Source organism: Propithecus coquereli, unplaced genomic scaffold, assembly GCF_000956105.1.
Source record: "Propithecus coquereli isolate 6110/MARCELLA unplaced genomic scaffold, Pcoq_1.0 Scaffold165, whole genome shotgun sequence".
Classification (NCBI taxonomy): domain Eukaryota; kingdom Metazoa; phylum Chordata; class Mammalia; order Primates; family Indriidae; genus Propithecus; species Propithecus coquereli.
In genome coordinates, this window is record NW_012141080.1 from 705,413 (window position 1) to 715,878 (window position 10,466).

A 10,466-nucleotide genomic window follows, 5' to 3' on the forward strand; every position below is an offset into this window, starting at 1 on the left:
AATTAGAAAGGATCATTTTGTTTTCAAAGTTTTTATTCTATTTTCATAATAAAACACCGTGGCCCCAGGGAAAAAAAAATTTTTTTTTCTAATGTGGTAGTCAATGTGTTAAAATTTAGCAAACTGTGCACTTTTGTGCAGTTTATTGCATGTCAATTTTACCTCAAGCTGTTTGTTTTAATTGCATATAAATTAAAGTATCTGTAATAGGCAAATTCATAAAGACAGAAAGTAGAATTGAGGTTACCAGAGGCCGGGGAGGGGGGAATGGGAGTTATCATTTAATGGGTAAAGTTTCTGTTTGGGATGATGAAAAAGTTCTGGAAACAGACAGTAGTGATGGTTACACAACACTGTGAATATACTAATATGACTGAATTGTACACTTAAAAAAATGGTTAAAATGGCAAATTTTACGTTATACGTATTTTACCACAATAAAAAAGTTTTTTAAAAACTCCAAGAAGGGCCCCAGAAGGAAGGCCATGTGACCAACAGGCTTCCCGCGCTGCCCCCCAGTCCCTGAGGCCCAGGGACGGGCAGGGCTCGGGGAGCCAGGATGCCCAGTCTGGGGACCAGGAACCCCAGGCGGCAGATCTGCCGGCCAAAGCGCTGACTGATGGTTTTGAAACCTGTTTACTGAGGCCATGGCCCAAGGAAAGTTCCTGGCCTGGCCGGTTCTGCTTTGGTGGCCTCCTCCCTCCTCCACCGTCAGAGCTTTGCTGTGGCCTGGGGGACCGTGGCTTGTCACAAGGTGACGTGTGGCAGGGCCCAGGTCCAGTGTGACAGCAAGTACCGGAAACTCAGGCGCATGGTGTTCTGGGTCCAGGAGGGCCATCCCCCACCCCACTCTCTCCTTTCCTCCCTCTCTGCCGCTTCCACCCCTCGTTTTTTCTCTCCTTCCTCCTCATCTTCCCCAGTTTCTGAAGCCTCTGTCAGGGCCACACCACAGGGTTCCCTCCAGGGCTCCTGGAAGTCCAGGGTTTGGGCATCTCTAGGGCGGGTCAGGGCCTGCTGGGAACCAGGCGGACAGTGGGCTGGGCCCAGGTGACCATCTGCATGTCCCCCAGCAGACCTAGGGCCCGTGTCCCCAGCCCAGTCCTTCTGCACCCCCGTGGGGCCGCACACGCCTGGCTGTGGGCCTCTTCCGCTCCCGCCAGCACTCCACACCACGCTTCCTCCACCCGGCAGGTGCCTGGGAGAGCCACCCCAGCTGCTCTGGGGCCAGGCGCTCACCCTCGGGGTGCAAGGTTCTTCCGTGCATCCTTAAGGCTTTTATCTGAGACAGACTCAGAAAAAAAAATTGGCTTTTAAAAATCACTATTAAATGATTTGGCTAAGAAAAAAACAATTCCCAAACAACAACAAAAAATAAATAAAATAAAAACTCAGAAAACCCCACATATAAATGGACACTTGAATTTGCAGAGAGAGAGAAGGGTCTTCCGCTCTGAGCCTCCCGAGGGATCTCCTGTCCTCAGAGAGGCTCAGAATAGCCTCCTTCTCACAGGACAGACCGCCTTCCCCTCCCACGGGACAAGGCCCTTGAGATGCCTTGGCAGCGGCCAGGTCCTCACCCCTGCAGCCTCCACCCCCTCCGTGGTGACCCATCAGCCTCAGCCTCTTGGCACCTGCTGTATCCCATAAGCAGAACGCCCTTCCCCCTCCCGCCGCCTAATTCTGGCTGTGCGAGGCCTCCCCACCTCCACCAGCAGCAGAATCCAACACACATATGCGCACACACGTGCACACATATAAACACATATGTGCACACACTAGCACACATGCACACACAGGCTCTCTCACTTTGGCCCTTGAGCCACAGAAGGTCGCCGGCCTCCTGTTTGCTCCCGCCACAAGGGGGCCGCCCTGCAGAGCCCCAGACCCCCAAGTCCTCCTGTTCCTTTAACCTGCTCCCAGCGTCCTGTGCACGGACTGTGCGTCTCAGCGCCAGGCTGGGAGCTTCTGCACCGCTCAGACTTGGCCTGACGCTTTCCTGTCTCCCAACGTTTTCAGTCCAATCTAGACGCAGCAGAGATGACCCGCTGCCAGGGACTTGGGCTGAACCAGTCCCTTTTTCACTAATTCAGGAATGTCCCCAGAGGAGAACAATGGTGAAAACGGAATTCTTGGTGAACAGAGCAGCTTTGTTTGAAGTGTTTGGCATGCAGAGGACAGACTGCAGGGACACATGGGATGTCGGGAAATGACTAAAACCAGGTTTCCCGGCACCCTGTGTGTCTGTGCCCGTAGGACTTGGGACTAGAGGGCAAATTGTTTCCTTCTCCAGGCCTCACTTTACCCATCTGAAGGATGGGGCTTGAGAAACTCCTCCTCGAAGTGGGTGGGGCCCGTGGTGTGAGGGAAATGGTTTGCATAAGTCTCCACTCTGGGGACAGTCTTGGGCACACAAGGCCTGTTTCCCTGCAAAGGTTTGGCCTCATGCTTATTTGAGTGCAAGTCTTGCTCTTCTGAGGATGCTGGTGGGGACATCCCTGTCCCTCCCAGAGCCTGGCTGGCAGGCTCGCCTGTTCTGGCTCCTGGGTGGGTGTGCTCTGCTACGCTTTCGAAAGCAACGGGGAACCGGGCTTCCTAACAGCCATCGTGACTGCGATGAAACAATCATTCATTCATTCAGAGCTTCACAGCCCTCTCCTCGGCCGGAACATCAGCCCCTCTGAATTCCAGGCACCTAACTCAGAGCCTCATTGTGCCAACTAATGCAGTTAACGCACGGAGGTCACAGGGAGAGCTGGGCCGTCTTTCCTGCTAACGACTGTCAGCATTGCTGCAGAGGAGGGAATGACATGCAGCCCCCACCCCCATCCCCACAGCGCTTGGAAAGGGAAGGTCTACGTGGGGGTGGAGGGGCCTCCTCGCTGGGCCCCACCCTCCTTCTTCACACACTCACAGTCTGATTCAGGATGCGCCCTGGAGCCCCCACCCCTTCCCATGCTCACGTGGTATAAGCACGTGACACTCGTTAAATGGGTCACGAAGTCTCACCTCACAGTCAGACCCTATTCCATGTGTGCTGTGGGGCGGAGCCTCTCTGGGGAGCCCGGGGTTTGTCACACAAGGATGAACAGCTTCAAGCCCACCCTGACACCAGTGGGGAGGCCAGCAAACAGAGAGCAAGTCACCAAGGGCGAAGGGATGCCTCCGAGAGCCTGAACTGGCCCAGAAAGGGGAGGGGTGGGGATGGGGCGGGGCCGAGCAGGCTTCCTGGAGCGGGACCTACAGGGGCCTTTGCCACCCTTCTAGCCAATGTCGAGAGATGAGCTCTCACCTGCGTCTCTTGCACCAACCACACGTGAGAATCTATGAGAAGACAGAGGAATCCAAAACTCAGAGAAGCTCAACTCTTCCCAAGGGGTGGAGGAGGGTGAATTCTTTAAGATGGAACCCAGCCTGGGCAGGAGGGTTGTTCCAGAACTTCCAGAAGCATTTGTCACCTGAGTTGGTGGCCTGCCGCCCGACAGTCAGGACCAGCTCTCCTCGACAGGAAGCCAGAGGCGGTGGGCAGCCTGGTTCCACCAGCGCCCCAGCCTCCTCCTCCTCACTCCGCAACGTTAACACCTTCACATCGCTCTGCAACCGATCTCCAGAACGCTTTTCATCTCTTCAGACCTGAAGCTCTGTACCCATTAAACAACTCCCCACTTCCCCCTCTGCCCCAGCCCCTGGCAACCACCTTCCACTTTCTGTCTCTGTGAATTTGGCAATCAGGAATAGCTTTCACGTTCATTTCTTGGCTTAGAGACTCTAGGATCAATAAGTCATGTAAGTTTGATTTCTGAATCCAAGAGGGCAGGCCTGTAGTTAAAATTCTTCAGAAAAGCCCTCCCGTAACCCAAACCCAGGCCAAATTAAATAAGTTTCCTCGTCCTACCTTCGCTAGTGGGTAAATATTTTCTGGTCTTTCAGTAGGGGTCTAAACCTTTGAGAGTCCCAGCTGTATGTGCGTGGGGGGCGGGTCTCAATTCTACCTCCCTTGCTTCATGTAGGCTCAAAACTTTGTCCCTTGTCCTTGTGGCCATTAAAACCTAAATCCCTGCTCACCCAGAGCAGCAAAGGGCCCTCAGGGCAGGCACAGCAGTGCAGCCCCCTCCCCACTCTGGTCTCAGTTTCCTTAATGCTTCTGGCCCTGAGGGTTTCTCTCATTTCCACGCAGTGCACCTATGCGTAAAAAATGTACTTATTATGTTGTGACCTAAATGTCCACGTGTTTTATAGTTTTTCTCCCCAAACTATCTAATCTTCCATCTGGCTAAAAATGACCCCGACATTTCTTTTTCTTTGCACTGGTTTTTTGCCTTAACTTCTCAAGCACTTTCGCCTTGTTTCTCCCATGGAACCACAGCTCTGATGCTCACAGGGCACAGTCCCCCAGCGGGCACATAAGATGCTCACTGGAAACGAGCAGAGCAAGAAACAGCTAGGGCTCCCAGTCAGGGCTGGGGGATGACCACAGAGAGTGCTGCCTGGTTTTGGGGATGTTTCGGGGCCATAGAACCTGGATTCATGCTGGCAGTGGGCCTTGAGATGGAGCTGGCGCTACCGCAGTTGGAATAAAAGAACTACAGGGACAAAGGTTAATAATAATAGCTAATTTTAGTCACTTTATGTCATTTAATTCCTCCTCCCCTGCAACATCAATTCCAAAGCTAGGAATTCTCACCCTCATTTTATAGAAGAGGAAACCAAAACTCAGCAAGTTCAGCAACTTGCCCAAAGTCACACAGTGAGCAAGTGGAGGAGCAAGTATTGAATTTAAATGCGCCTAACCACAAAGCTCTTGCCATTAACCCTACGGTAGAGGGACAAACTGAAGGCAAAAGGAAAAGGCCACATTCCCCCAACCCAGCAATCTTGTGCAGCTAAAGAGCCTGGCTGTGAAGCCAAAGGAGGCCTGGCCTGGCGGGTGGAGCCCATGAGGATCTGCCGCTGGAGAGGGTGACCTGAGCCCCCTGACACAATGAAGTGGGTACCGCTCACTAGATGCAGGGGCTGAAAAACACGTGGATTACATTTGCCCGGTGTGTAAATCATCGCGCAAGAAAACACGTTCCACCTTTAGGAATTAAAGGGATGCATTTGGTAAGAAACACGTATGTTTGACACGTACTCGTTGATAAAATACTCCAATCTTTCTGGATTGGTCCTACTTGGACCAATTTGCAAAAAGAACTTAAAATACTGGCTGAACAATGAGAGGGAGTAACTCCACTTTAGGAGATGGGTGCCTAGGAAATAAACAAGTCAGTAATAGCCCAGAGCAATGCCATTTGGGAAGGTGGAGCCAGAGAATTACCCCAGAGCCCAACAGAGGGGAAGGGGCTCAGCTCACCAGGAGAAATCGGCATCCGTCAACCACCCACCTGAGCCACTTGGGAGATTTACTTACAAACAGGTTGAGCTGGGAAGGACCCCTACTGTGTGTGCCTGTACCCTAGGTGCTGGGACCCTGTAGAGGCAATCGAGTATTATGGACATGAGCACAGGTCTGGCTTGAGAGCCTCAGTTCCCTCATCTGTAAAATGGGAATGAACTTTGCAATTATCAGCCTTGGGCCTGGTCAGTGGTAAGTTATTATTACTACACGCATGACACGCACAGACAATAGCAGCTCCACCCTCATTGCAACTGGACACAAATATTTTTGGCAGGGCTGGGAGATGGGAGGAGAGAGGCACACACGTGGTTGCAGAGCCCACTGGGAAATGGGGTGCCAGAGAGCTTGGTGCGGTGTCGAGCCACCTCCAGCCTGGGAGGGAGACCTACGCTGGGGAAATGGATTTGGCACAGATCTGCCACTCAGACGCCTGGTTTGCGGCAGTTCACTTCTCCCTGAGTCCTCATCACAGCCTGCCATGACCATGGTCCCTTTAGTGCCTCTGGGGACAACCCAGCCACTTCCTCTTGGCAGTCTAGGTCTCGGTATGAGTAAATTCTGCTGTGATCTGAATGTTTGCATCTGCCCAAAATTTAAAATGCATCACCCCAGGGTGATGGTATTAAGAGGTGGGGGTGATTGGGAGGTGATGAGGTCAGGAGGGTGGAGCCCTCAGGAATGGGATTTGTCTGTTTACGAGGAGCGGCCAGAGAGATCCCTCGCCCCTTCTGCCACGTGAAGGTACAAGGAAGAGAAGATTGTCTAGGACGAGGCCCCTCACCAGACACCGAGTCTGCCAGTGCCTTGATCTAGGTTTTCCCAGCCTCAGTCTGTAGCATTTTGCTACGGCAGCCCAAACGGACTAAGACAGATACCATTGCTCCCACAGTCAGCCAAAGAAGGTTAGACTCTTTCCCAGAAGAATGTTCCTAAGAAACGAGAGAGGAAACAAACTAAGAAATTAAAATGCAGCCACCTGCAAACAGGAGGGCTTCCAAGGCCTGGAGTCTTTATTCTGATAAGACCCTGCCCCTGTCTGGACTGGCAGCCTCCCAAACCTCCTCCTCTGCTCCACCCATGGCCTTGGCACACAGAGCGAGACTCTGTCTAAATAAATAGATAGATAAATAAATAAATAAATAAATACATAAAACAATGAGATACCCCTACGCACCCATTTGAATGGCTAAAATTGAAAACAAACTGACAACACTAAATGCTGGCAAGTATGAAGAGCAACAGGAACTCTTATTCATTGCTGGTGAGAATGCAGAATGGGACAGCCACTTTGGAAAAGTGCGACAGTTTCTTACAAAGCTAAACATAGGCTTACCATAAAATCAAGTCCTCTCACTCCTTACCCAGTTGAGTTGAAAATTTCTGTCCATACCAAAACCTACACATGAATGGTCATAGCAGCTCTGTTCATAATCACCCCAAACTGGGAGCAACTGAGATGTCCTTCAATAGGTGAATGGATGAACAAACCGTGGCACGTCCGTGCGTGGGACATGATTCGGCAATAAAAAGAAATGAGTCAGCAAGCCATGCAAAGATACGGAGGAACTTCAAGCACACGTTGCTAAATGAAGGAAACCAATCTGAAAAGGCTACTTACTGTGTGAATCCAACTGTACGACGTTCTGGAAAAGGCAAAACTGTGCACACAGTAAAACGATCCGCAGTTGCCAGGGTGGGGAGGGATGGCCAGGTGAAGCACAGGGGGCCCTTAGGGCAGCGGAACTGTTCTGTACGATGCTGTAATTGTGGACACGTGTCATTGTACATTTGTCAAAACCCATAGAACTGTACAACACCAAGAGCGAACCCTAGTGTAAACTGTGGACTTGAACTTGTTTAGTTAATTTTATTATCAATATCAGTTCAACTATAACAAATGTGCCTCAGTAATGCAAGATGTTAGTAGTAAGGGAATGTGTATCCAGGATGGGCAGCTAAATGTAACTATGTACTATCTGCTTGATTTTTCTGTAAATCTAAAACGGTGCTTAAAACATTTTCTATGGACTATTTGTTTTTAAGAAAGCTTTCACTGAAAGGCACATACTGTAAGAAAAGAAAGGAAAAAGAAAAAAAAAAAAAGAAAGCTTTAAAAACTATTTATAAAATAAGGCCAGGTGCAGTGGTTCACGTCTGTAATCCCAGCACTTTAGGAGGCAGAGGCAAGAGAATCGCTTGAGACTAGGAGTTCGAGACCAGCCTGGGCAACAGAGCAAGACCCCATTTATAAAACAAATGGAAAAATTAGCCAGGTGTGGTGGCCTGCACCTGTAGTCCCAGCTACTTGAGAGGCTGAGGCAGGAGGATCCCTTGAGCCCAGGAGTATGAGGTTGCAGTGAGCTATGATGACCCTACTGTACTCTAGCCTGGGCAACAATGAGATCCTGTCTCAAAAAAAAAAAGTATTCAGCCAGTGTTATGGGCTTTGCAGGCAGACAGTCCAGGGTTCAAGTCCTAGATCGGCCTCTATAACACCTGAACCAGCCTTGGCTTCCTCCGTCCTTCCTCCTTAACAGCCATGCCTTATACGGTGGCACTGGGGGATTCCCGAACTCTCGCACTGCCCTGTGAGAGAGAAAACTTGCATTGCCTACAGGATTTCCATGGGCAGAGAGAGGAGTGGCCTCCTATTACACCTCAGGAGGTGGTAGGGAGTAGACAGGGAGGAGAGTGGAGCAGGACCAGGAGGCGCCCTCTCCAGAGATGTCATCCAGCAAAGGTTTCCTGTCTGTGGGAGGACACTGGAAAGCACCTGGCCCTGGCCCCACTGCAGCCCCGCCCCAGCTGGGCCGGCCAGTCTGCCGGCCTGGGGCATCGTGCAGGCTTTACTGGGGCCAGCACAGCCTCTCCAAAGAGACACCCAGTGCAGTACAGAGGGGACAGAGCCTGGAGCGAGGAGGCCGGGAGAGCCACCACCCTGCCCTGCTGTGCCCCTGGCCACTGTGGGGCCTGGGGAGAGCCCCTAAGCAGCATCTTCATTCATAAAATGGCACCACAGGGCAGCGGGGAGGACACAGGAGAGGGTGGAAGAGAAAGCTTAAATGCACTTTGCTCTCAAAGGCAGCAAGGAACGGGGAGTATCATTGCCGACAGACCCAGCGACCAGTACAGAGCTGCAAGGCCCTGAGCATGGCCTAACCTCTCCAAGCCTCAGTCTCTTCATCTGAGATATGGGAACAACAGCAACACTTTGCCTGCCGGGCTCTGTAGGAACCCGGTGAGATGGTGCCTGCACAGGACTTAGCTGTCCCTGCCAGGGCTTCCTCTGCCACAGCTGCAAACATGGTAGTAATCCTGTGTCAGATCTGAGGACCAAGGAGCCACGGTATCACCACCATCAGGGGTGGCGTTCATTGCCTGTCAGGTGCTGGGCTGGAGCTGGACAAATTTCAGTCACGTGGACAAGGTCTTGGCACCCAGAGGGCTGGGTTGGAAAACATACAGTTGCAAAAGGCAAAATGAGCTTAACAGTTACGGTTGAGACTCTGAGCTCTGGAAGAGAGTTATTGAATGGAAGGAGGAGGAAGGCATTGAGTGACATGGAGCCTGGAGGTGGTCTCTGGCCCGTGCTGGCAGTGCAGAGCTAGCCAGAGAGAGGGAGCGGTGTTGACTCACTGGTGGGTGTGGGGCCCTGGGGACGGGCTGCCAGGGCCAGGGGAGCAGGGAGAGGCATGCCGGGGAGACAGATTTGGGAGATTTCCACCCAGCATAGAGGGCTCGAGTCAAACTGCCCGGTTCAAATCCCAGCCCTACCACCTACTGACTACCCTAGGGCAGGTGACCTAAAACCCTGGGTCTTGGTTCCCAGATGTTGACAGCACCCGCCGCACAGAGTTGCAGTAAGGGTTTGAGATCAAGCCTGCTCAGCATTGGACACAGTGCTTGGCCCAGTGTAAACAGTAGCAGCTGTGTTTACGGTTATCGAGGGGAGGGCTGGGCACAAGTTGCTCTGCCCTGGGTCCCGCCTTTGCACGGGCCTGTTGTATTAATATATAACTGCCTGGGCTGGATCACATCAGAGCAGTGGCTCCATCCCCACCTCACACAGAAGTCTCCTCGGCAGCTCACCCAGCCTCTCCTTACCTGCCTCCACTAACGGGGAGCTCACCACCCCACAAGGCATCCTGCTTCACGTTCAGACAGCTCTGATCACAAGCTCTCTAGGCTGAGCTGAAATCTCCTCCCTGCGAACTGCCCCTTAGTGGAAATGATTTTTCTGCCAGGGACTTTCCAATGCCTGGAATCCACCCACCCCATGAATGCCAGGAATCCCCTGAGCAGGGCCCAGGCACTGCCCCAGGAAGTGTCCCCCAAGTTCTGGCCCTCTCCTGCCCTGCAGAATAGAGTAATTCCTTCCACAGGGACATGGACAAACACCCCAGTGCCTGGGTCTGTTGCCATCTTTCCTGTAACTCTTAACTGGAGGCAGAAAGCGTTGGATGTCCACAGGCCTGATGCTAATAACAGCAGTTCACGTGCGTTGCCTCACCCGGGCCTCACAGAATCCCCCTAAGGCACCCACTGTTTCCCCCAGATTTTTTAAATAATGGTAAAAACATAACATAAAATTTACCATCTCAACCATTTTCCAGTGTAAAGTGGCATTAAGTGCATTCATACCTTTGCGCTCCCATCACCACCACCCACCTCCAGAACTTTTCCATCTTGTGAAACTGAAACTCCATCCCCATCCTCCCTCTCCCCAGCCCCTGGCAGTCGTCCTCCTACTGTCTGTTTCTGTGAGTTTGACTGCTCTACCTCCCTTGCCTAAGTGGAATCAGACAGTATTTGTCTTTTTATGCCTGGCTTATTTACTTCCCTTAGCATGATGTCCTCAAGGTTCATTCATGTTGGAGTGTGTTGACAGGACTTCTTTCCTTCTAGGAGCTGAATAAATGCCATTGTATGGAAATACCACATTTTGTTTACCCATTCGTCTGTGTCGATGACAAGTTGCTTCCACCTCCTTGCTATTGTGAATGATGCTGCCGTGAACGAGAGTGTGCAAATATCTCTTAGAAACCCTGCTTTTAATTATTGTCGGTATATA

General features: G+C 51.6%; 1 protein-coding gene across 1 annotated transcript in view; it reads right to left on the reverse strand.

Moving 5' to 3' along the window:
* Nucleotides 1-9,537, reverse strand: part of IL34 (interleukin 34) — a 51,376-nt gene extending 41,839 nt beyond the window's left edge. Inside the window, exon 1 of the mRNA XM_012641509.1 lies at nucleotides 9,500-9,537. The gene's annotated coding sequence lies outside the window, so the exon portion shown is untranslated. The remainder of the gene's footprint in view (nucleotides 1-9,499) is intronic.
* Between the last annotated feature and the right edge of the window lie 929 nt (nucleotides 9,538-10,466).